Raw genomic sequence first — 22,828 nt, forward strand, 5'->3', positions numbered from 1 at the left:
TGCTCCTGCCCATGGCAGCCCACCTGTCCCATGTCTGCAGGGCAGGGCCTTCGAGCCTCACCTGGAAGCCGCATGTTCAGGGCCTGGGGACAGTGAGATGTGCTTCTGGCCCTCACCTGGGAGCTCCTTGCTCAGGCGATCCCCGTGGGGTAACCAGGCAGTGAGGTCAGGGAGGGGATCAGGAGGACCCTGCTTCTGTGGTGTGGCCTGGGCTCTTCCTGACGCCACCTGGTTCCCTGGAACCGAGGACGACAGTGGGGCGACTGCTGTGGCCACAGAACTGCACAGGTGCCCTGCTGTCTGAGAAAAGCCAAGGGCGGCCACCATGGCCTTCCCGCTGCTGGGGTCTGTGGCCCCGCCCCGGTTGGTCAGCTCACCAGGTGGGTGCTGTGGAACCTCGGTTTTCTGGTTTTCCGAGCAGCCGCCTCTGAAGAGCATTCTGGAAACTGTGCCGCTGAGGCTGCTGCACTTCCTTGCCCACACTCCGTGACCACCCCTTTGTCCAGGCGGACCCTCCAGTCAGAGGAGCCAGGGCTCAACGGAAACCTGTCCTGGGCGTGCACCCGAATGAACTGAAAACCTGTATTCACACAAAACCTGGGAGTGAATGTGGAGAGAGGGTGTGTTTGTAACCCCCTACGCACTGGAGAGAACACAGGTGCCCGTCACCGGCGGGGGGATAAAACAGCTGTGGCCCCCCCCACACTGCGGGATCTTGGGGGCAAAAGGCACGCGCTGGCCCTTCACAGCACAGGCGAGTCCTAAACGTGTTTTCTAAGTGAAGGAAGCCAGACGGGCCGCATCCTGTGAGACCTCATTTCTGTAACATTCCGGAAAAGGCAAAACTTTGGCGACAGAGCGGAGACGTAAATCAGATCCAAAACCAGACCCTGCAGATTTCCGCAATGCCTCAGCCCAGGCTTCTGCACCAGCCAAAGCCTGGACCCCGGAAGCACTCACGGCACCTCTGCCCCGGGGCTTCTGCGCGAGTGGAAGCCTGGACCCTGGAAGCACTCACGGCGCCTCTGCCCCAGGATGTCTGTGACTCCAAGTGCGCCCCGAGAAGAAGCCCCCATTACGCGTCCGGGGGGCCCGGAGGTAGGTGGCCAAGCCGGTGCCCCTGACGACACACTGAGGGCACTCTCCACCCTACTGGCTTCCTTTCTTGGCGCAGTGGCTCCTGCCCGGTGACTCACACACAGAGAGAGTGGCAGGAAGCCAGGGAGGACGGGCTGGCGGAGCTCTGAGCAAGGAGCGTGGACACCAGCCTGGGCCAGGGCCTGTGGGGCAGGAGAGGCCGGGAGGCAGCGTGGGCTCTGAGGCTGGGCCTTGGCCGCTCTCGCTCAGCCTGGGGCCTGGTAGCAGTGGGGAGGTGCACAGACGCGGAGGGGCGTCTGGGCAGGAGCCATGGACACGGGACACGCCTGAGAGCATGTGGCCACCAGGGGCCCACTTGCCAGGACGCAGCTGATTTGCGGCCCAGCCAGAACTGCAATCCGGGTCTTCTGAATTCTCCAGCCTCATGCTCCCACCCCCCAGCCCACGAGAGTCTGCAGAGGAAGGTGACCCTGGATCCAGCCATGGCAGCAGGGGGTGGGTCTGGCAGCCCATGTCCCTGTGTGGAGGTCCTGGGAGGGCACCCGTGCTGGGGCAGTGGATCCCGAGATGCTGAGTTGGGGCAACAGGCCTGGAGGCGCTGCTCCGCACCCCCAGACCTTGGTCTCAGCCCTGAGCTTGCCAGGACAGCCAGCTGTGAGTGCAGCCCGGCTGGAGGCCCAGCGCCCCGTGCAGCTACTGAGTCAGCCCTGCTCACCTGGGGGCTGCTGCCCCTTCAGGTAGTGTTGTCCCGAGCCCATAGTCAGTCCCCTCCTGGCGTCTGTCGTCTGCCCTGCTAACTCTCCTGTGAGGGGGCTGGGCACGGGGGCCGAATGCCTGTGTCTGCCCCTGCCCCAGCCCCCTTAGGCCTCCAGGGAGCTGCTCCAGAAAGCCCAAGAGCCAGCACCACGGCCAGCTGGTCTGTCCTTGCAAGAGGCCAGGTGATGCAGCCTTGAAATCCAGGGGCTGGGGAGGGGCTGAGGGAGCTGGGCAGGGGGCTGGGGAGGGGGTTGGGAGAGACTGAGGAGGGGGTTGGGGAGGGGGCTGGGGAGGGAGCTGAGGAGCGAAAGGGACAGAGCCAGACCTTCCAGCCACCCCCTCCAGGCTGTCTCCTCATCCTCAGAGTGGGCAGAAGATCCCTGCCCTCCCCACCTTCCTGCTGTGGGGTCAGCTAAGACAAAGAGTGCAGGATTCTCCACAACAGCAGCCCCCTCTTAACAAAGTGAGACTCAAAGGAGTGAGAGCACTTCGGGGGTCCAGGTTTTCAGGCAGAGATTGTGCCAGGCAGGGGGCCAAGACTTTGGAGAGGACCTGGCTGGAGCCCTTGTCTGCACACGAGGAAAACCAGGGCTCAAAGACAGGGCAGAGCTCAGACCTTTGGTTCCCAATGCAGTGCCCCCCCACCCCTCCCAGCACTGTGTCCACACAGTGGTGCCCACCAGGGTGGGCAGGAGGTATCCATGGACACGACTACAGCAAGGCTAGGGGTCGAGAGGGAAGGGTCAGGGAAGACTGGCCAGCTCGAGGGGATCACAGAGGCTGCCCTGGCCTTGTTCCTAGCGGACAAAATAGGACTGACAGCCGCAGACAAAGCCAGGCACAGCCCAGCACAGAGACAGACAGCCGAGGAACTGTGCTGCCTCAGTAGTTAAGGGTCAGAAAGATCGTTTTTAAAGATGTCAGGGTTGGCTGCCAGAATATCCTCTTATACAACGTTCCATGGCTGGGAGTTGGGGGCGTGAGTTCCAGGCTGGCTCTGCCCTGGCCTTGAAAGCCTGGCTGAGCCTCAGTTGCTGCCTTGAGAAATGAGAGGCTAGCCCTGGGGGTCCTGGCTGTGCCCAGAGGCTGCTGTGCCGGGTCCACAAGGAGAGGTCAGGGCTGGAGGTGCCAAGACAGCTTCCCCAGGCTCGGGGTCGGGTTACCCGGGTGGGAAGGAGGCCTGGCACCTCCCGCACTCTGAGGTCTGGCTTCTAGAATCTCCTGCAGAAACACAAACCCATCTCACTACACTGTAAACAACATCCTTGGAATTAGAAATCAATGGCAGATGCAGGCAGATTCGGCCTCCGAAGCCACGGAGGGGCCGGGAGCTGACTGGAGCCAGGAGTTGCCACGGGAGGTGGGTGCCTGGGAGCCCCAGCACAGAGGTGGCTCCTCTCAGGCCAGGCCAGGCTGCAGCATCTGTGGGCCCCTCCATGCCCCCTCCCATTCGTGCTGGCCCCATTGGCCTGGGCTCACAGCTGGACTGCTCCCTAGGTGGTGGCACCCACAGTGGTATGGCCTGGCATTGGTGCAGGCTTTTAAGCATAGATGGCATCTTTAACAAAAATGATCTCTCACAGAATGTTTTTAAATTAAAATATAATTGACATACCTTGGAATTTACCCCTTGAAAGTCCAGGCAGTTCAGCGGCATTCGGTCCGCTCCCATGGTGGTGCAGTGGGTCATCCGGCCCACCACCCGCAGGAGAAACACCATCCCCATAGCCGGCCATCCTGTGCCCCCTCCTCCCAGGCCCTGGCGGCCCTCGGCGCTGTGCGTTTCCCATGGATGAGGTCGTAGAGTGCATGGCCTTCCGCGTCTGCCTCTTCCAGGAAGCAGCACGGTGGGTGTTTCTGAGGCTCCTCCATGTTGCTCCACATGAAGCTCCATCAGTACTTCATGCCTCTCCAGGCTGGGCAACATTTCGTTGCATGGATGGGCCACATTATTTTTTTTCTTTTTTGAGACGGAGTCTTGCTCTGTCGCCCAGGCTGGAGTGCAGTGGCCGGATCTCAGCTCACTGCAAGCTCTGCCTCCCGGGTTCACGCCATTCTCCTGCCTCAGCCTCCCGAGTAGCTGGGACTACAGGCGCCCGCCACCTCGCCCGGCTAGTTTTTTGTATTTTTAGTAGAGACGGGGTTTCACCATGTTAGCCAGGATGGTCTCGATCTCCTGACCTCGTGATCCACCCGTCTCGGCCTCCCAAAGTGCTGGGATTACAGGCTTGAGCCACCGCACCTGGCTGGGCCACATTTTTAACCTGTCCACCAGCTGACGGACATTGGGGCTGATTTCATCTTTTGGCTATGATGAATAATGCTGTGCTCAACATTGATTTACAAGTTTTGTGTGGACCTGTTTTCAGTTGTCTTGAGCATCAGCCTAGGAGTAGACTTCCCGGGTTTTATGGTGATATAGTTTAAATGCACATCCTTGCCAAGTCTCACGTGGAATTGCAATCCCCCTTGTTGGAGGTGGGGCCTGGTGGCAGGTGTTTAGGTCACGGGCGTGGCTCCCTCAGGAATGGTTTGAGCCATCCCCTTGGTGAAGAGTGAGCTCTCACTCTGGGTTCCTGGGAGATCTGGTGTTTAAACATGTGCGGCACCTCCCCCACCCTGCTGCTCCTGCTTTCACCACGTGACGCGCCTGCTCCCCCTTCACCTTCTGCCTTGAGTAGGAGCTTCCTGAGGCCTCCCCAGAGGAAGAAACCCTTATGCTTCCTGTACAGCCGGCAGAACTGTGAGCCAGTTAATCCTCTTCTTAGAAATCACCCAGTTTCAGGTATTTCTTTATAGCTCCATAAAAACAGCTTAACACATACGGTAACTCTATGTCTAAGCATACAAGATTAAAATTTAAAATGATATTCATACCATCTTCTATATTGACCTCCATGGTTACCTTTATAAGTGTTTTTTATTTCTTCGTGTTGATGTGAGTGGCTGTCTGGTGTCCTTACATTTCAGCCTGTAGTCCTCCCTATAGTGTCTGGTCTGCTAGTGATGAATTATCTCAGATTTTGTTTAAAAACTGTTTTAAAAAATGATATATAATATGTATATACACACACATACATAATTGTACTTCTATTTAGAATTTTAATATATATAATTTTATATATAATGCATTGTATTTATATAATTTTATTTATATTTTATCATTTTATTTTGTTGTTTATTTGTGTTAATTTCTCCTTCACTTCTGAAGGATAGCTATACTATTGTACAATTCTTGGTTGGCAGTCTTTTCCTTTCAGCACTTTGAATATGCCATCCCATTGCTTTCTGGCCTCATGATTTCTGATAAGAAGTCATCTGTTAATCTTATTTAGGATTCCTTGTATGAGATGAGTCCCTTCTCTCTTGCTATTTTTAGAATTATCTCTGCTTTTCCCTTTTCTTTTTTTTTTTTTTTTTTTTTTTCTTTTTTTGAGATGGAGTCTGGCTCTGTCACCCAGGCTGGAGTGCAGCTGCCGGATCTCAGCTCACTGCAAGCTCCGCCTCCCGGGTTTACGCCATTCTCCTGCCTCAGCCTCCCGAGTAGCTGGGACTACAGGCGCCCGCCACCTCGCCCGGCTAGTTTTTTGTATTTTTTAGTAGAGACTGGGTTTCACCGTGTTAGCCAGGATGGTCTCGATCTCCTGACCTCGTGATCCGCCCGTCTCGGCCTCCCAAAGTGCTGGGATTACAGGCTTGAGCCACCGCGCCCGGCCTGCTTTTCCCTTTTCACAGCTTGGTTATCATGTGTCTGGGTGTGGATCTCTCTGAGTTCATTCTACTTGGAGTGTGTTGAGCATCTAGGGTGTGCAGATTAATGTTTTCATCAAAGTCAAGTTGGCTGTTATTTTTTCAAATATTCTTTCTTCCCTTTCCTCTCTCTCCTCTCCTTGATGGGACTTTGTGATGTGTGTTTTTGTCTAAGTGATGGTGTCCCAGAGGTCTCGGAAGGTTCTGTTCATTTTTCATCATTCCTGTTGTTGTCGTCGCTGTTCTGTTTCTCAAGCTGGACAGGCTGACCTATCTCCTAGTTTGTCGATTCTTTCTTCTGCCTGCTCAAATTTCTGGTGAGCCCCTACAATGAAAAATTCATTTGAGTTATTGTACTTTCCAACTCCAGAATTTTTTAAAGAAATACTTTCCATCCCTTTGTTGTATTTTCTACTTGGTGATACACTGTTCTCATACTTTCTTTTAGCTCTTTATACATAGTTTCCTTTAGTTCTTTGGACATATTTAAAGCCACTGATTTAAAGTCTTTGTCCAGTAACTGTCATCTCTGAACTTTCTCAGGGACAGATTCTATTGTTTGCTTTTTTCCCCATGTTTGAGACTTTTAAAAATTTCTTTCTATATCGCTAAAACTCTTTTTTGAAAACTGGACATTTAAAATAATAGAATGTTGTAATTCTAGAAATCAAATTCTCTTCCCTTCCCAGAGATTGTTGTTGTTTCTCCTTGTGATTGCTGTTGTTTGTTTAGTGGTTTCTGGACAAATTCTGTCGAGTCTATATTCTCTATCATGCGTGCCCACTAAAGTGTCTGCTCACTTAGCTTAGAGGCCATTGAATAATTGGGCAGAGACTTCCTTAAGCGTCTGGAACTGAAGAGTCTCTTGGTCTTTGCTGAGGAGCTCCGTGCAGTGATGGGGTGTGCTGTCAACACTCAGCCAGGCAGCTGTCAACTCTGCCTCAGCCTTCGCTGCCTGCCTCACAATTAGTGGGAGATGAGCACATGGTCTTCTTTACGGACCCTGGGCATGACCGTGGCCTTTGAGGTTCCCAGGAATATGCAGGAGCTTTTCATATCTCCCTACGGATGTCTCGTTCCCCCAGATTTTGTTTTTAAACATTTTTGTTAGCCTATTTATCCCCCACCCCCACCCCCCAACTGCTACCCACTGCCTCAGGCACCTGCAATGTTAAATAATTGCCTGTTTGTTCTTTTTCTTTTCTTCTTCTTTTTAGCAAACACCCCTGGGAAAATGGCTGTTCCTACTGATTAAGCTCCGAGTCAATCAGGCAAGTTAGCCCTGCAAGTGGAGTCTTCCATGGAACAGAGAGGCAGCTCAGACAATGGCAGTTCTCTGGGAAGAGGCTTTGGGGGAGCTCAGCTTCGGTTCTCCACCCCAGTGGCTGCCAGGCTATTGCTTTCACCAGAATTTCATTCCTCACTGCAAATCTTTGGCTAATTTCCAGAGGTCTGAAAAACCTGATTCTGATCATTTTTGCCAGTGTTCTCATTGCTTTTATCAATGAGGCTTTTTGGACGTCCTTGTCTTGCCATTTTGTAGTCGTCATCATCTAGAATTTTAAAAACAGAGGTAATACTGATGTGAAAGAAACACACATTTAAAGCATGCAATTTGACAAGTTTTGACACGTGTATACTTATGAAACCATCACCACAATCAAGACAATGAACCTGTGCAGCACCCCCAACATTCCCTCCTGTCCCTCCATGCAACCCCGTCTCCCTCCTACCCCTCCGCGTAACCCCATCCCCCTCCTGCCCCTCCGCGTAACCCCATCCCCCTCCTGCCCCTCCGCGTAACCCCATCCCCCTCCTGCCCCTCCGCGTAAACCCATCCCCCTCCTGCCCCTCCGCGTAAACCCATCCCCCTCCTGCCCCTCCGCGTAAACCCATCCCCAGGCAATCACTGATCTGTTTCTGTCACTATAGATTAGTTTGCATTTTCTAGAAACTTATGTAAGTGGAATCATCCAGTATGGTTTTTCGTTGTTGTTTTTTTGGTTTGTTTGTTTGTTTTTGGTCTGGCTTCTGTCACTCAGCATGATTCTTCTGAGATCCGCCTGTGCTGCTGTGTGGATCAGTGTGGCATTCCTATTTGAATTCCATTCATTTACCGGTTGCCCTGTTGCTGGATATTTGGATTGTTTCTAGTCCGTGGCCACTACAAATAAAACTGCTGTGAACATTTGTGAGTATTTGTAGACAAGTCTTTGTGTGGACATATATGCTTTCATTTCCCTTGATGAAAAACTTAGGGTCAAAGGTCTGAATCCTATGGCAGGCATATCATTAACTTTTTAAGAAACTGTCAAACTGCTATTAAAAGTGGCTGTTCCATTTTCTATCCCCACCAGCAGTGTCAGTTTCTCCACATCCTCAGTTGTTTGGTATCTTGATCTGCTCAGGCTGCTCTAGCAAAATACCACAAAATGGGGGGTTAAACCACAAAAATTAATTTTCCCACCAGTCTAGAGGTTGGAAGTCCCTGACCAAAGTGCTGCTAGATTTGATTCCCAGTGAGGGCTCTCTCCTGGCTTGTTGACAGCCACCTTCTTGCTATGTCCTCACAGGGCCTTCACGAGTGCACACATGCAGAGAGAAAAGAGCAAACTCTCTGGTGTCTCTTCCCATAAGGACACTAATCCTATTGGATCAGGACCCCACCCCTAGGACCTCATTTAACCTTAATTGCTTCCTTAGAGGCCCATCTCCAATACAACCCCACTGGGGGCTAAGGCTTCAGTATACGAATTTTGGAGGTACATAGACGTTCAACCATGACACTCCACATCCTCACCAACACTTGATACTACCAGTCTTTTTCATTTTAGCCATTTTAATGCGTGGACAGTGGCATTTCATGTTGTTTTAAATTTCCCTGGTAGCTAATGATGTTGATCATCTTTTTTGTGTTTTGATTTGAATTTCTATGTCTTCTTTGAGGTATTTTCTGTTCAAATATTTTGCCCATTTTTTAATGGTTTTCTTATTATTGAATTTTATTAGTTTTCTTATTATTGAATTTTGGGAGTTCTTTAATGCATGCTGGAGTCTTATCAGATTCATCGTTTGTAAATATTTTCTCCTAGTTTGTTGCCAATCTCTTAATTCTCTTAAACATGTCTTTTGCAGAGCAGAAGTTTTACATTTTGATGAGTTCTAGTTTATTCATTTTTTGTGGTGTTGAATTTAATAAATTTCTGCCTAACATACAAAGATTTTCTCATATGTTTTCTTCTGGAAGTTTTATAGTTTTAGGTTTTACGTTTAGATCTATAATCCATTTTGAGTTCATTTTTTACATGGCCCTGGGGTATAGATAAATATTCCTTCTTCTATATGGCTATTCAGTTGTTTTAGCACCACTTGTTGAAAAGACTCTCTTTTCTTTTTTTTTTTTTTTTTTTTTTTTGAGACGGAGTCTCGCTCTGTCGCCCAGGCTGGAGTGCAGTGGCGCTATCTCGGCTCACTGCAAGCTCTGCCTCCCAGGTTTATGCCATTCTCCTGCCTCAGCCTCCCGAGTAGCTGGGACTACAGGTGTCCGCCACCTCGCCCAGCTAGTTTTTTTGTATTTTTTAGTAGAGATGGGGTTTCACCGTGTTAGCCAGGATGGTCTCGATCTCCTGACCTCACGATCCGCCCGTCTCGGCCTCCCAAAGTGCTGGGATTACAGGCTTGAGCCACCGCGCCCGGCCCCTTGGCACTGATCTTGACCTTGCAACCTTGTGATGCTCACTCCTCAGCTCTGGCAGCTTTTTGTTTCGTGGATTCCATTAGATTGTTTTTTTTGCATAGATGAACTTGTCTTCTGCAAACAAAGACAGCATTATTCCTTTCTTTCCAATAACGATGCCTTTCATTTTCTTTTTTCCTTCCTAATTGCCCTGACTAGAACCTCCTGTACAATGCTGAATGGGACCATTGAGAGTGCTGTCCCTGACTTGTCCCTGGTCTCAGGGGAAGCACCCAGTCTTTCACGAGTAGGTATGATGTCAGCTGTGGGGTGTTCAGAGATGCCTTTTATCAGGTTGGAGAAACTGCTTCCACTCCTCTTTGCCAAGAGTGTTTTGAGAATGCATGTTGGAATTTGTCGAATGCTTTTTCTGTGTCTATTGAGAGAATCACATTGTTTTTCTTTCAGTTTGTTAATGTGGTGACTTAAATTGATTTTTAAGTGTTCGATCCTTAAGACAATCCTGACATATTGGGGAAAATTCCCCTTGGTTGTGATATATTATCTTTTTAATGCATTGTTGGGTTCAATTTAGTAAGCTTTTGTTTAGAACTTCTGAAGGGGGATGCTTGTTCCTATTTTCTTCTCCTGTAATGTCTTTGGTTTTCATATCAGGATCATGCTGGCCTCCTGGAAGGATTCGAGAAAAATCCCTGCTTTTCAACTTTCCGGAAGAGCTTATGTAAAATTGCTGTTAGCTCTTTTTTTAAATGTTGGCTGGAACTCCCCTGTGAAGCCGTCTAAGCCCACGGTTATTTTGTATGTGAGAGGGGAAGATTTTTAACTACAGATTCAATTTGCTGATCAGCCCTCTGCTACCTCTCAGGGGCCCTCTGCACCTCTCCAGGGTTCTTGCTAAGTGCAGCTCCCCTCTCTCGTCCTCTGCCCTGCAAACTGTGGCTGCCTTGGTCTCCCCGACTCTCAGCGTCCTCAACTCAGGAGATCCCCTGGCTCCACCTGCGTCACTTCCCAGCACTGTGACCTGGAAACTGTCTCCGGGAGGTCGGCTGGGCCCTCAGAGGGCTCATCACTTCTGTGTCCCGTTTCTTGGGTCACGGCCCCTTTTTGTCTGATGCCCATTGTCTTGAGGACCCTGGTTTCAATAATCTTGTCTTTTATTTAGTTGTTTTGGGCAGACAAGTACATTCAGCCCCTGTCACCCCATCCTGTCTAGAAGTGGAAGTCTACTATCTTTTATTTCTTTCACTAGAATAGTAATTTAATACATGTTTATTGTAGGAAATCTAGAAATACAAAGGTACATGAAGAAAATAGTAGGAATCACTTATGGTCTCCCTGACAGCTAACATGTTTAGTGTTCTCGATAGCACAATATTCACCATCTCTGCTGAGAGCCACCCCAGCAGAGGGGTGCCCACACAGCAAGGCTGGCATGGGCCTGTGTGGGACCCGCTGCCGACACCGAAGCCAGGGTGTGACCTCAAGCTGCAGGGCCAAGGCACTGAGGGGCAGCCCCCTTCACCCCTTCTTCCAACCTCTCCAGCAACAGTCTGAGCCCAGACCCTGCCTGGAACCCTGGGGCCAGGTCATCTGTCTGGACAGTGGCCCACAGGGAACACACCAGAAGGTGTGGTTGGGGTGGTGCCTCCCACCAAATCCACCAAAATTCGGGAGCGGCGGCATCAAGCCCCTTCCATTGCGCGTCTGATCCCCACGCATGGCATTTCCTTAGAGGCAATTTCTAAAAAAGGGATTTCTGATCAAAGTGTGTGAGCCCGTCGGGCTCTGCCCAGTCTGCCAAGTGTCCCTGAAGGACCGCGTCACATTTGACCAGATAATTATTTGGGAACAGCACCTGCAGGGAGCAGCCCCCCAGAAGTTTCGAGCCCACACGTGGGTTCTGGCCCGTTGTGTTTGCGCCCCCCACGCCCCGCCCGACCCCAGCTGCTACAGGAGGGCGGGCTGCTGGAGGAGGTGGAGACGTTGATCCTAACAGCCGAGCAGCCTCAAGGGGACCACACGCATGCCCCCCTGGGCCTCCAGCACCTCCGCTCAGTGCCCCGGCTTCAGCAGGAATGGGGGCCACGCACCCTGAGAAACAGATCACACCACCACCACACTGCACGGGCTTCAGCTGCAAGAAATCGCCACAGAGCAGGCAGCTGCAACATCAGAAATGGACGCTCCCACAGCTCCAGGCCAGGTCCAAAGTGGTTTCACCGGGCACACCAAAGGTGTTTGCAGGACTGTGCTCCCTGTGGCTCCTGCCACCCCAGTCCCCGCACTGCCCTGTCGGCCTCCCTCTCGCAGCCAGCAGAGCAGCACGGGGCTGGTGTCACATGGTCTTCTGGGGCAGACCTCCCCTCTTAAGGACACAGGAGGCGTCTCAGTGACACCCGCATGATCTGGGATAATCCCCTGTCTCAGGGCCTCTGACTGAATCCCCCCTGCAAAGATTCCTGCCAGGTGAGGTCACTTTCACATGTTCCGGGGATTGGGGCCCGGACATTCCGGGGCCGTTACTCAGCCCACCACATAGTGAGAGCACAGGAGCAGTGTCACAACCAGACCGAAGAACTGTTCCTTAGCTCCTGTTAGGGGCAGAATAGAGAGCACAGGGCTGAGGAGTAGCCCCCTGACCGCCCATCTCACCTGCCCCAGGTCACCTCCAGACCCTTTAACACCCAATGGTGACATTTCAGAGGCAAGGAACAGATGGACAGAAATAAGGGTTTGTGCCTGCAGGGAGTGGTGGGCGGGGTTCAGGGTTGTGCGAAGGAAGCTCCGGCAGACTGGTCCTGGCAGGAGGCTGCAGAGAGCAGGGGGCACCTGAGTCCGAAGGGAGCAGCCAGGGGTCGGGAAGCCGATGTGTCTGCATGGGATGTGCCTGCCACTGACCCAAGTCTGTTCCTGTGGGTTACCCATTTCCCACGTGGACTTCTTCAGGATGGCAGCCTGGGCAACGCCCTTGTCTCTCTCCCCAACCCACACCTGGAACTGATGGGCGATGCATCTGTAGTGAAAGGAGAAGAAAGAGAAAAGCTTCAGCAACTCTTGGACGGCTGGGCCTGGGAGCCCAGGGAGGTGAAAGCAGATGGAGGCCCCAGCCCTGGGGAAGTGAAGGCAAGGGCAGAGGGGCCTTGATGGTCGGGGGCCATTGCAGAAACAGCAGCCAGGCCAGTGACTCCCTTTCAGGGAGAGGGAGGCCCCTGCTAAGGGCCAAGGCTGCCCTGCACCCAACGAGCTGTGCAAACAGCCAGCAGAAGGCCAACCGGCCCTCTGGGGACAGAACCGAACTCACCCTGGGCTCTGTAGCACCACCAGGGGCAGCCTGCTGCCGCAGGGCGGGCTCACACCTGGGGGAGCCATGGGCAAGCAGGCCCTACCTTGGGGGCTGGTACTGCTGTGGGTCTCCTGGCTTTCACAGACCGGCCACTCATGCCACTGATACCAGGTGGACCTGGGATCTGCACGCCCTCGGCTCATCTGAGGGTGGTACTGGTGGGCTATGTGAGGTCCCCAAATGCTTATGGGACCTCGACCCCAGCCGGCATCAGGGCTTTTGACACCGTCGCGAGAAGGAATTCAAGGACAAGTTCGAAAATAGTGAAAGTACGGAGATTTATTGCAAAGTGAAAAGTCTACACTCAAGAGGGGAGTTTACGTGGACTCCCAGGACAGGGCTGCACAGCAAGGTTTGGGGCTGCTACCTTTGTGGGTTTCTTTAACCAAGGGGCAGAGTTCGAGAAGATTCCTGGAAAAAGGTGGAGATTTCTCAGAACTGTGGTCCCACCAGGTTTTACTCCGAACATGGGTGTTCCCAGAACTGTCCTGGCACCCGTGTGTGGGATTTAGGATTTTGTTATTTTTTGAGATAGAGTCTCACTCTGTCACCCAGGCTGGAATGCAGTGGTGCCATCTCAGCTCGCTGCAACCTCTGTCTCCCAGGTTCAAGCAATTCTCCTGCCTCAGCCTCCCAAGTAGCTGGGATTACAGGCGTGCGCCACCACGCCCGGCTAATTTTTGTGTTTTTGTAGAGACAGCATTTCACCATGTTGGCCAGGCTGGTCTTGAATTCATGACCTCAGGTGATCCACCCACCTCGGCCTCCCAAAGTGCTGGGATTACAGGCGTGAGCCACCCCACCCGGCCCGGGATTTAGGATGTTAATGAGCATACCATGAGGTCCTAGATGAAACCCGGGTGAAATCCAGCACCAGGGTGGGTCCAGTTGGTCTTAGGCAGCTTGGCCCACACTCTGGTTGTCAGGGTCTTACAGCTGACAACAGACAAAGAAATCTATTTCAACAGTTCCCTTTTGCTGGTCATGGGAAACTGCTGCCTGGAATTTTCTATCTTCCTGCAACCACCCTGTATGATTCCTGTCTCAGGGGATCTGCACTTCTGTTCCTGGGGGAAGACAGCAGGAAGCCAATACACACACACTGTGGGCAGCAGAGAGAAACGAAGTGGCAGACGGGAGCGAGACGGGAGGGGCGGCCCCCACCGAGCAGGGTCTGGTTGGGGGAGGAGCCACTCGGGGCCCTGGGCGGAGACAGAAGGGGCAGCTGGTGCAAAGCTGGCAGGTTTGGCCAGGGCCAGGGGAGCTGAGGGAGGTGCAGCGAGGAGCAGGGAGGCAGAAAACAGTGTGCCAGGCCCCTGGGCCTTGAGAGGGGTTAGGGTTGAACTCTGAGTGCAACAAGAGGCCTAGGAAGATTCCAGAAAGGAGGCAGACAGGACCTAGTGTGACAGCAAGGCTCCCATAGTGCCGTATGCCGGGCAGCATTATAAGGACTGCATCTATTAACTATTCTTATTTCACTGTACGGAAAAGGCTGAGGCCAGACGCGCAGGCAGCTGCCTCAGGTTGGGACTCCCCACTGGCAGCCACCATGGGGGCTCTGGAAGCCCCTCCAGTACTGAGTGGAGATCCCCGGGATCTTCTTTGCTCATCTCAATCTTCGTCAATTCTTCCGACACCCCTCACAAATGTGAGTGGTTGGTCTAAGCTGGTCACAGTGGGAAAACCCCTGGCTTTGGGGATTGGCTCAGGGTGGTCCAATCAGCACAAAGCCCTGTTGCGGCCACAGCCACCCCAAGATGGGAGGGGCAGCGTGGGCAGAGGGTGGAAATTGTCCCCCATCTCGACCATCCCACAGCCCTGGATCAGCCATGCCTGAGGCCCCCGGTGCCCTGAGCTAAGCCCAGCTCTGGGAGCAGTGAAGGTTCTGGAAGCCAGTGAAGGTTTTAGGGGGTGGGCAGTGTGAGAAGAGGCTCCTGTTAGTTGCACAGGAGGCTCTGAAGGCAGCAGGAGGGTTGTAGAACTGGGATGGGGCCACAAGGCAGGAGGAAAGGAAAAGCAGGGTAGGGGAGGGACGGGGAGAGGGGGCCATGGAGGTGCTGGGGGGCATCAGGAGCAGAATCCAGCACCTGTCACCCCACAGCCCCCACCTCTGCAGACCTCCAAGGTTTGGGGAGCCCCTCACACTCACTGAATGAGCCCTGAGGACCCCTGACGGGGCCTCCAGACTCAGAGTCCTGTTCGTAGGGCCACAGCCCAGCCTGCCCTTGCCAAGTAACTCTGAACTCGATTTAGACACTGGGGAAGGATTCTGAATTCAGTCCAGTGTGAATGCAGCCATGAGGCCAGGGTGAGGCGGCCCTCGCAGTGGTGACCGCCTAGAAGTTTCTGATGAAGCAGCACACACATAGTGTGACTGTCTCTATGGGACTCAAACAGGCAGACACCCCTGTGGAGACAGAGGTCAGAGCCGCAGCCACAGGACAGGGTGGCGTGGACCTGTTTCTGGATCTGCCACTTTAAAGGGTGTGCTCGGTTCGTGAACGCTTACTGGGGGTCCACTTACGCTTTGTGAAGCTGGGCTGGGAGCCCCACCTTGCAGAAGCTGCTGGAAGCAGAACACAGCATCCCTATGAGGGGTCTGCAACTTTGGGGGACTGTGTCCCACAGCACAACGGTAACTCATTTGTTTGAAAGTTCTAAGGCAAAACGCATTTTTTTCTTTGCCTTTTTGTTGGTAGTCTGCATAAACTCAGCTGTCTACTAGAAGTCAGCAAATGGCCATCAGTTTCCCTCCATGATGCCAAGAGGCCAGATGTTCGGGGAATTGCCCGGTGGACTTGGTTGCACCCCTCTGAGAGCCAGCCCAACCCAGCTCTGGCCTCGGTGGCTCCTGGTGGAAAAGCCCCTGCCACCAAGCGTCCCCTTGGTCCAGGAGAAAGGTGGCAGCAGCCTGGACAGAGGCAGCTGCAGCCCAGCTGCTCATGCCAGCACAGCCTCCATCAAATTAAACATTCTATCCATTTACTTGATGGATGTTTGACCAGAGGAATCCAAAATTTAAATGTAAGCAGTGAGCCCGCTTTAATGTGAATGGCTCATTAGGAAAAAAAGCATCCTGTGAGATCAATACTTGGCTTCTAAGCTCTGCTTTTCCGAAGGGATCGCTAAACACCAGCAGGCAGGAGCAGCCAGGAGCTCGGAGACCTTGGAGGGGGTGTTGAGCAGGAACCTGCACCGGCTAGGTTTTGGGGTGACTGCACCCCTTGAGTTGTGTGGCTGGGTATCTTCTGGTGAGGGACAAGCATGCTTCTCACTGTGGGAGCTGTCACCATCGCACACGCCAGGCCCTGTTCAGACGTCAGGGCAGTCACAGGGAAGCTTCCTCAGGCTCAGAAGGAACAGATGGGCCCTGTCGGGGAGTTGGGGAGTCAGGGAGCCGAGGGCAGCCGTGGAAGTCTTCCACCAGGGAGGGTCCAGGTCTGGGGGAATCATGGCCCGGGTGTGAGGACCTGGGCTGAACAGCAGCAGAGACAGGACGACCTGGGGTGGTCTGCAGGTCCTGGCCCTCATCCCCTGCTGGGAGGATGCCTGGTTAGGCCTGGAGCAGTGCCAGGCCGTCCACCGCAGCTAGTGGGGCTGCTGACGAGGATGCCTCCCATGTGTTTATTATCCATGGTGTCACTTCCTTTTTATTATAAAAGGAATGTGTTCCTTTTGGGAACTTGAGAAAATGCAGATTGGCAAAATGAGGACAATGCAAATCGATCGTATTCCAGTCACTCAGATACAATGACTGTTGGTGTTTATTCCACCGCATGACATTTCATCCAGACATGGGGTCTCGCTGTTGGTGTCCGTCACTGTGCAGACATTTCATCCGGACATGGGCCCATGATGTTGGTGTCCATCACTGTTCAGACGTTTCATCTGGACATGGGCCCACGATGTTGGTGTCTGTCACTGTGCAGACGTTTCATCCGGACATGCGGCCCTGCTGTTTGTGTCCGTCACTGTGCACCATCCTTGTGACCGGATGCTCCACATTCCCTGCATGCACACACTACAAAATCCAGCCGCTTTGTAGACATTTGGTTATTTCCAGATTCTCACTATTGTGAATAACACAGCAGTGAGTATTGTGGTGGCCTTAGGTCATTCATCTGCTTAATGTCTATTTGGGGACCCTCCCCCAACTCTTAGACCCTGTGGCTTGGTTGGGGCTGGTCCCACTCCCAGTTCCAGGTGCGAGTGAGTCAGGCTGGGCTAGTCAGAGCCTCTCACCCTCTTGATCACAGAGACAGGGTTGGGGATGGTTGCGTGGCCTGAGCCAGGCCAGTCAGAGCCCTCCCAGGGCTTGTGCCGCAACGCAGGGAAGGAGTCACCCTCTGTGATTGGAGCTTGCAGGCCCTGGAGGGGGTCACCTCTGACCCACCATGGGGGCGAGCCCAAGCTGGAAAGTAGCAGAGCTCTAAGGGACTTGAGTGAACAGCACCTGAGTGGACAGGACTTGAGTGGGCAGCTCTCCAGGGGAGATATGGAGATGGCCAGTCAGCACATGTAAAGATGCTCTGATCACCAGGGGAGTGCAGGGAAGAGTTATACCCATTAGGATGGCTACTATTAAAATGACAAGTGTGAGGATGTGGAGAGACTGGAACCCTTGGACTCTGCTGGTGGGGTGTAAAATCGTGCAGCCGTTATGGAAACCAGTATGGCGGTTCCTCAAAAAATTAAAAATAGAATTACCATAGGATCCAGCAACCCCCTTGTGGGTCTATACCCAGAATTGCGGGTCTAGAAAAGATCTTTGTACCCCATGTTCACAGCAGCATTATTCACACTGGCTAAACGCGGGAGCAGCAGGGCCTCCAGGGAGGATGAATGGGTGAACACGACGTGGTCCCCACCACAGCAGGACCACTTCAGCCTTGGAAGGAAGGGAACTGGGCCACAGCTGCCAGGGGTGAGCGTCGGGGCACGATGGCCACTGGCCTGGGCCTCGCCTGGGGCCTTCCTTGGGAGAAGCGGCGAAGAGGCCACCCCCGCCCTCAGCCGTGGGTGCGTTTGTCCCAGGCGGGACCCTGCAGGACCCCCAGCAGCCCCGGGAAGCGCCCGGACGACGGCATGGGGTCCCCAGGGCGCCACGAAGGAAGCCCCCCAGGGCGTCCGCGCTGGGCCGGGTGAGGCCAGGGGGCCGGGGCCGGAGGCGGTGGCGGGGGCCCTGGAGGAGGAGCGGCGGCGGGAAGCCGAGACACGCGCTTCTTCTTACTGAGGATGGGTGGGAAGGAAAACCAGCCAAGCCGCCAAGCCCACTGCGAGGGGCTGCGCATGGCGGCCGCACCTGAGCCCGAGTGCGCCCTTAAGAGGCGGCGCCCACGGGGGCAGAGACCCACGATCCACGCGCAGACCCGGAGAACCCGCGATGTCGCCGCGCGCAGCGTCGCTGTGAAGGACGGAGGCGGGGTGGGGCCTGGGACCCGGACAGGTAGCGGGGCGGGGTGGGGGCGCGGGCAGGGGGCGCGGGGTGGGGGTCCCGAGCGGCGCGGGAAGCCCCGGGTTGACCTTGGTGCTCTGTGATGCTCACGCTGGGTGCAAACGTTGCTTTGGCAAAAATAACAACGAAAGGAAAAGCCAAGTCGGGCCAGCCCCACCCGCAGGGCCCCGGCCCCGTCCCCGCCCTTGGGCTCCGGCCACGGGCGAGCGAGCCCGGCTTGTGCAGGGAGGGGGCGGGGCGGGGGCCCGGAGGGGCGGGGAGGGGCCGGGTCCTCCCGCGCGGGGTCCTGGAGGCCGCGGCGCGCGCTCCCTGCAGGCGACCCTGGGGCCCGTCTGTCCCAGGCCCGGGCGGGACCCCCGCCCGCTGGTTGTCTGCGCGCCTGCCCCGGGCCCGCCGCCCCCGGCCGCTGTCGCGCGTTCCCAGACATTCTTTGGGCCCCAGGCTCCGGGCGTTCTGGCGGCGGCGCTGGGAAGAGGCCGGGCGCCGGCTCCCACACCCGGGCCCTGTCCCGCTGGGCGCGGGCGATACCATTCGTCACGCTCTGTTATTGTAGGCAGCGCACCCCGGAGCCGGTTCCCACACTGCGCCTGAGGCCTGGAGCCTGAGCGTGGGCTGCACCCGCCGACCAGGGGGGCCCTGGAGGGAGCAGCTCGGAGGGCCCCGGTGCCCGGGCAGGTGGGGCTGGGAAAGACGCCATCGTTCCTGCTGGCTGCAGGGTCCTGAGGTGGTGGCAGTGGTCGGTGGCCCGTGTCAGCTGTCAGTGCCGGCTGCAGGGGGTGGACAGGCCACGGGACCCACCCCCGCCTTGTGATTAGAGTGTTGGGCCAAGGACGTCTGGTTAAAGACTTGAAGATCTGCCCATTCACAGCGACGGCCCAGCCGAGACCACACTGTGCATCCCCCCGGGCACACACCCCGTTCTCAGGACTCAACATGTGAGAGCTAACGTGGCAGGCACTATTTCCAGCCACCCTCGGGGTCGGAGTCCAGACTCGGCTTCCTCATCTGGGAGACCGCATGGTAGCACCTTCTCCAGAGGTATCTGCATGGTGCTGGGAGAGGGGCCTGGCACGCGTGTCTATGGAAGCGTGTTTAAATTCTCCCACCAACACACAGAATGCCGCTGCTTCTGCTGCCACAGTCGCATGACACAAACCGCAATTACAGGACCTGGACTCTGGAGAAACGCAGAGAACCCATGGGGTCTGGCCCTCCGCCCTAACCAGCTCCACAAGGACTCAGCGGTGACCTGTGTGAGCGAGAGCCTGCGGTCCCAGGGAGAAGCATCGGGACAAAGGGAGCCACGTGGTCCACTCTTGGGCTGGAAGACAGGAAAGTAGAACTGTTTTCCCCCAAAAGTGAGCAGTGCGGCCACCTGCCTGGCCACACGGGTTCCACACACTGGGAAAACTGAGGTCAATCAGACTACGGAAGCCGCTGGCCTTTGCCGCAGCTACCATCTCTGCAGACCCACAGGCGTGACCTGAACACTAGGAACAGGCCTGCGTCCTGCTCCCCAGTGGAGGCGTTTGCTTGTGCCCGTGCACACGCAGGGTCAGTTGTCATAGGGGCCATCTGATCGCTGCTGCTCCTTAGCAGTCAGGACAAGCCCAGGGACGCCGCATACAGCCCAGCCCACTTCATGAAGGTCCTGGCTGGAAGTCCATGCGGCTTATGCAGAATTATGTCCCCGCCCCCACCCCTCCAGCAGCCTCCGCAGAGCCTGACCTGAGCTGTGGGCAGTCACTGAGGAGCAGTGACCAGAAGGCATGTGGTCTATACCCAGTGAGACCCCAGCCACTGCCTTCCTTCTCTTTCCGGCGGGTCCTGGGACCACCTCCCAGACAGATGACTTACACTCAAATCCTAGACTTGAGATCTAGTTCTGAAGAAACCAAACCAAGATGGGCAAAGGATCCACAAAAAGAGAAACACAAGTAGCCCACAGTGACATGAAAAATGTTTAGGAATCTAAGAGAGACAAATTCTAAGGGAAGATCATATTTCACCCTCCAGACTGGTGACCTTTAGTGGCATGGTAAGAAAGCCAGGCACGGCGAGGCCAGCAGCACAGGACATCCGAGCCTGACCCTCCCACGACCCTCGGGAAGTCTTTTGGGCAATATGAACTGAGGTCATCAGAGACGTGTTTCTGCATCTCAGCAACTTCACTGCGATGATGTGTCCCCAGGAACTAACTGGATCATCGTGCAAAGAGATTCAGGTATGTACAAGATACTCAACGCTGGGCCAGGGCCAGAGATGGATCTATCAGCAATGGGGGAAGCGGGCCAGGCCGAGGGAACATTGGGAGGCCAGTGCCAGAGGAAACCCGTGTCCCTGTGCCTCACAGCCCCTCCCCAGGCCAACCAGCCCAGGAATCTCCCAGTCCCCCTTGATCCGGGCCACACTCCCCTGGGAGTAGCAGGAAGGTGGCTGAAAGACAAAAAGCCACAGCCAGCCCCTGCACCAGCTGAGGTCCAGTGACCTCAGGCACACAGGGCACTGAGAACGTGGGCTGGATGGACACGTGGCCAGCTAGGCCCAGGACAGCCTGGACACGCCGCCCTCTTGGGTTTGATTCTCCTCCCTGGGACTTCAGGGTAAACAAGAGGCCAGAGGCCCTCTCTCCACTGGGGTCGCCCAGCGGCAGGGCCACGGCCTTGGGGCTGGCCGGGCCACAAGTGAGGCTGGCAGGGAGCCTGTAAAGTGAGCAGGAGGAGGAATCCTCTCCACAGAACGGCAATGGGCGATGAGGATGCTAATGTGGCAAAAGCTCTCCATAAACAGTAAGCCCTGAGTGTGCAGAAATAATGTTATTTTTATCATCGAGTGTCCTGCTGTGCTGATCACCTGACTGCACTTGGAGACTGTGCTTTTCCAATCTCTCAGGTAGGGTGACCCTGCCCGGATCACTAAACCATGGGCAGGGCAGGTGTGCAAGAGACCCCCTGCTCATTCCAGTCCCCGCTCAGAGAACCATGGCTCCAGCAGGGTGTACGTGGCCCGCCCTTTGGTCTAGTTGTCTTGGCCAATGACACAAGGTCATCATTCCTCAGCACTGGGTTGCCCAGGGAACAGAGAGGCCAAGGCCAAGCGAGCGTCCGTTCTGCCGAGTGGGATCCTTGCAGCGACCGGTGGAGCCTGTCGGAGACCTGGGGCCAGTCCACCCAAATGCTGTGAGGCGGGAACAATGACAGAAGTGCCGGCACAGCACTCACTAACAGACAATTGCAGTTCGTACATTTATAAAGCAAAGCCAGCCTCACACTGTGCACACACCACGTAACAAGACGCTTTTTCGTTTTTGTCATGTAGCCATCATGGAGAGCGTTTCTCCCTGGGCCTCCAGATGGAGCATCGTTGATTTCACCAGAGCCCCCACACCCCATGTCAGGGGGCAGAAGGCCACGTGTAAGCAGCCAGAGGCCTTTTCCCGCCTCCACGTGCCACACCCCAGGTCCCAGTGGGGGGCCCTCCCAGCACCAGGGGTCTCACACACACAGAGGACTTCTATTTTTGGCAGATCAGGGAACTTGGTTCCCTTCCCGTCACTCCCACTGGAAGCTGAAAGTGCTGAGTAAAACACAAACACACACAGTATTTTCTCAGACACACGAGTGAGCTGGCAGGTGAGAAACGAACTCAGAAGCTGCCGCTGGGGCGTGGGCGGGAACCTGGAGGGCTGAGGGGAGCTCTGGGCTGGCTGGGCCTGGGAGGGCATTTACTGGATTACAAACGTGAACTTGAGCTTGGCCTGGAAACCCGGGTGGAAGAGGGCACAGCTCAGGGCCGACTGAAGAAGGGCAGTCTGGTGGGAGACGCTGCCCACATAAAGAACCACACGAAACTGGGCTAGAACAGCATTCTCTGGTCTCCGCCCCTGGGACAGTATCCCTGATTTGGGCACTGAGTGGAGGAGAAACCCTCTCCCTAAAGATTTGTGACCACAAGCTGGCACTCATGAGATTGGCCCCCAAAAGTCACACAAGCTGGGGGTCCAAAGCCCAGGATTTAGTGTGAGTTGGTTTCAGACTGGTCGGGATTGCAGTAAACACAAGTCCTCCGTGGGAGAAACCAGGTCAACCCAGACCTCAAGGCATTGCCTCACACACGCGGACCCGTCGCGGAAACTCACAAAGCACACCAGGACTCAAGGCACACCCGCGGCAGGAAGCACACAGGCAGCAGAGCATGGCTCACGGATCCTGCAGCTGTAGGATTTCCAGGGCAGAGGATATAACTTAGATGTGCTTAAGTAAGTAAAAAAGGGATTTAAAATAATGAATATAGAGCATGTGAATATAAAAAGATGATAAAGCCAAATTGAAAAAGGCCAAATAGAATTTCTAGAAATGAAAACTAAATAGGTCAGGCACAGTGGCTCACAACTGTAATCCCAGCACTTTGGGAGACTGAGGTAGGAGGATCACTTGCGACCAGGAGTTCAAGAGCAGCCTGGCCAACATGGTGAAACCCCATCTCTACAAAGATACAAAAATAAGCTGGTCATGGTGGTGCACACCTGTAGTCCCAGCTATCCAGGAGGCTGAGGTGGGAGGATTGATTGAGCCCAGGAGGTTGAGGCTGCAGTGAGCTGAGATGACACCAGTGCACTCCAGTTTGGGTGACAGAGTGAGACCCTGTCTCAAAATACATAAATAAAATTAAAAATAAAAGAAATGAAAACTAAGTGGATCAAAAATAGACAAATGAAATTGAAAAAAAA

General features: G+C 54.5%; 1 long non-coding RNA gene across 5 annotated transcripts; it reads left to right on the top strand.

The window, feature by feature from the left end:
* The first annotated feature begins 1,116 nt into the window (after nt 1-1,116).
* LOC119619331 (uncharacterized) lies at nt 1,117-15,383 on the top strand. 5 transcript variants are annotated; one of them, XR_012091002.1, is made up of 6 exons: nt 1,117-1,593; nt 1,954-2,036; nt 4,536-4,639; nt 6,822-7,795; nt 9,500-9,591; nt 9,956-10,519. It is a non-coding gene; the product is annotated as an uncharacterized lncRNA (long non-coding RNA). The 5 variants fall into 5 exon arrangements; XR_012091000.1 differs by having other exon boundaries at nt 1,118-1,593; nt 9,500-15,383; XR_012091001.1 differs by having other exon boundaries at nt 1,119-1,562; nt 9,500-15,383.
* Nucleotides 15,384-22,828: the final 7,445 nt, after the last annotated feature.

The sequence above is a fragment of the Chlorocebus sabaeus genome, chromosome 2 (genome assembly GCF_047675955.1).
Source record: "Chlorocebus sabaeus isolate Y175 chromosome 2, mChlSab1.0.hap1, whole genome shotgun sequence".
NCBI classification, from domain to species: domain Eukaryota; kingdom Metazoa; phylum Chordata; class Mammalia; order Primates; family Cercopithecidae; genus Chlorocebus; species Chlorocebus sabaeus.